Raw genomic sequence first — 4,027 nt, forward strand, 5'->3', positions numbered from 1 at the left:
ATATAATATTCATAATACTAATATTATAATATAATCATATAATATTACTAACATAAAAAATAATGATTAATATTATAATATTCATTATAATATGTTATAGTAATATTCTAGTAGAAATTAATTAATTACAATATTAATTATCATCGTATAGTTTCATTAATTATTAATTACTAGTTAATTATTAATTATTAATTATTAATCATAAAAATAAATAAATATTGAATTAATTATTAATTGATTATGAAGTATTATTAATTATTAATAATATTTCATCCATTAATTAATAATAATAATTCATAACTAAGTAATAATTAATTATTATTAATAATAGTTAATTAATTTTTAGTAATAAATATTAATTATTAATAATAAGTATTAATTAATCATAAAATAACTAATGAATTAATCATTAACTTATTATTAATTAATTACTATTAATAATTAATATTAGGTAATATTTATTATAATAATTTTTAATATTGTTTCTTTATTGAACTATATAGATAAACAAAAATTCTCTTATATGGGGTTAAATTGGACATTTGACATTTTTCAGAATTCAGAACAATGTTCTTGCATTCAGAGTTCAGAGAAATGAAAAGTTCACCAATATCAATATACCTCTTAATGTAATTATTGAACTTTCAGATATCAGACGTCAAAGCAAACGAACAAGCCCTCAGTCTCAGGCTCTAAGTTCCTCACCCGATCCACCCCCAGTGGTTGTAGTAGTGGGACCCATGGCCAGGGTGATGTCAGAAGTTCAGAATAGTAGAGGACCTCCCTCCCATAGAAATGGTTGTAGGTCCCCTACAGATTGCATGATAAAATGGATGTTGGTGAAGATTATTGTTTTGGTGGACTCTGACATATGTTGATTGTCGACACAAAGATGTGGCCGCAAGTTGGGCCAAGCTAGATGGGTTAATGTCAACCCTAACCCAACCCGAGTTTGAGAAAAATAATATTTTTGTTTCTTAAGTTGGATTGGGATCGAGGTTGGTATGAGTTGGTTCATTTATGCACTTATTCCCACCCTTATTTACACATTTTTTTTTTAATATTTTACCTTCCACTTGCCCCCTCTACGCCAGTTACCCATTAAACCAATAAGAAAATCACATATGCTTAATTATTTCTAACAACCATAAAGAAAGAGGGATTCGCTTTTCGAATGTTTAGCCAAGTGGCCCCACTTTCCCCCACTTCCTCCTAAATTGTCTCTAATTCCTATTTATCTCCTAAATTATCTTTAACTTCTATTTATCTCTTAAATTATCTCTAACTTAGTAGAGAGATTCTCTACTAAACTATCTCTAATTCCTATTTATCTCTACTAAACTATCTCTAACTCCTATTTATCCTCAGCCCCACTTTTTATCTATATCTATCTAAAGAAAGTTTCAATTAAAAAAATTCAGAACTATTTAAATGTTATAACAAAATTATATACTAAATTTAAAATATTTATTTCAAACACAAAAAGTTAATAGATTTAATAATATTCATATTATTAACAATTCAATATTATTACAAAATTCATCATGAAATTATGTAGTAACAATATAAATTATAATTTTATGAATTATTCAATTTAAATGTTATTCAAATAATAAAATTTAGCATTAAAAAATAAAACATTATTTAAATATTTCAATAACTAAAAATCTTAAATAAAACATTAAAATTAGCTAAATAATATAACAAAATATTTAATATTACGTAATAACATTAAAATAAATAAAACTCAAATAATGAAAATTTTTAAATATTTTACATATTATTTAAATAACAAAATATTTAACATGACAAAATTTTAAATAGTTAAAATAACAAAATTATGTAATAAATTTAAAAAAAAATCATAAAAGTAGAAAAATAGTTATAATAGAATTCATAATAATAATAATTTTATATTTTACAAAATTAATAACGAATTATGTAATCAATTATAATTTTATGGATTATTAAATTCAATAAATAATTAACATTTTAAGAATTTAAATAACAATATTATTTCAATAACTAAATAATATTGTAAATAACTAATTTCACTTATATCAACAAAATTATATTTATTAGTAATAATTTTACAACAATAGTGTATATCCATTATATATTTATATATACTATAATTAGTATTTATTTTATTTTAAATAATTATTTATTTTTTATAAATATGCTTTCAATAATTATTTATAAATGTATTTTTACTTTTGATATTTAATAGAAAATTATCAATAATTATTGGATATTAAACAACTATTGGTTAGCTTTTGAAAATTAATTTATTGTATTTTTGTTATAATTTTTTTTAGTAATTATATATTTTTTATAATTTATAGATTGATACTTATTAGAGATTAAACTATTATTTAAGATTACAATATTTATAGACTAATTTATTATATTTTTGTAATTATTGTATTTTTATTATATATCTATTATATTTTCATTATAAACTTATTTTCAATGATTGTGTATGTTTGCTATAAATTTTCAATAATTATTGGAGATTAAACTATAAATTTAGTTAAAATTAGGAATGTAAATGATTGGTTCAATTCAGTTGTAGGCTGTTTCGCCAACCAAATCGATCTCGTCAAATATGCAATTTGTCACTCGAAACCAATTGACCATTAGCGAAAACCCACCAACTCGGGTTGTATCAATTTGGGTCTATTTTCGGTTTAGTTTGTTTGTTTAAAAGATTTAAACTTAAAATTAACTTTAAATTTCATAAATTACATTGATATTATTAAAAAATAAATTGCAAAAATTAAATCTATGATATAAAATATTTTATAGTAACAAATATGAGAATTTTCCTACTTTCTCGTATTAAAAAATTAAATTTAAAATATAAAATATTAATATATCTTTATTAAACCAAAGCCGATATGAAATACCAGAAAACCGACCAACTCGGGTTGAGTTTGATCAGATTGTTTATTAAAAAGTTAAAATATAAAACAACTATATACTCTTATGTATTTATATTGTTCAACTCACTTTTTTCAAAACCGGATCGGAAAAACCGGGAACCGGTCTCCTGACCGGTTCCGTTTTCCTCTAAAACTGCTTTTTCCCCCAAAATCGTTGATTTTGGTCAGCAAACCGCTGAAAACGGCCGGTTAACCGTTTGAACAGTTTTGACATTTTCCAATTTTTTAATTTTAATTTTTTTTTTTACTTTTTTTGTTAGAACGGGCTGGCCGTTCGGGTCGAACGGTTGAACCGTTCAAACTGGCAACTAGACCCCTGACCGGTTCGGTCACCGGTTTGTTTTTAAAAACCATGGTTTAACTTTCACTTAACAAAGCACGGGTCCCGTCACCATGCTTCTCTTTGCTCCATTATCCCCACCTTGCATTCTCTTTGACTTTCTCTCCTCTCCCCTTCTCACCACTCCCATTAAGCCATGTCACCCAACTACCTAAAAATCTATCTATAATCTCTCTCCCAAGGTATCTCATTTAAACCAATAGGAAACTATCATGTTGCCCCACTCCCTAATCAATTCCTAAAATGCATCCCCCCAATCTATATCCACTCTCCCTCATTTAAAATATTTATATTAATTAATAAATAGTTAAATATGGTTAAATAGTGCTATTACAAAAAATTAATAAATACAATAAGTTACTAAAAATTAAATATTCTTATTAGTATGATTAATAAATTACCAAAAGTTAATAAATATTGTTATTAATGAACTCATTAACAACTTTTTATAGCTCTTTAATTTCTATAAAATTGAGAATTATATTTAACAACTATCAAAAATATCCGAATCATATTCGATCCGTTTTCATCTCTACTTGGGACCAGATCCGGACTTTTATTGGGGAAAAAGATCCGAGCTCGAATGGGTGGGCTTATTACATAAATGTAAATGGGCTTCATTTAGAGTCCAGACATCCATGGTCTCCCAATTGGTAGACGATTACAGTCTGTCCGTAAACTTCCATTTTAGAAATGGGAGACAGCCGCTTAACAACGTCCTATAAATACCAATCAGCAGAAA

This window comes from Nelumbo nucifera, chromosome 2, assembly GCF_055504915.1.
Source record: "Nelumbo nucifera cultivar China Antique chromosome 2, China Antique-T2T, whole genome shotgun sequence".
Classification (NCBI taxonomy): Eukaryota; Viridiplantae; Streptophyta; class Magnoliopsida; order Proteales; family Nelumbonaceae; genus Nelumbo; species Nelumbo nucifera.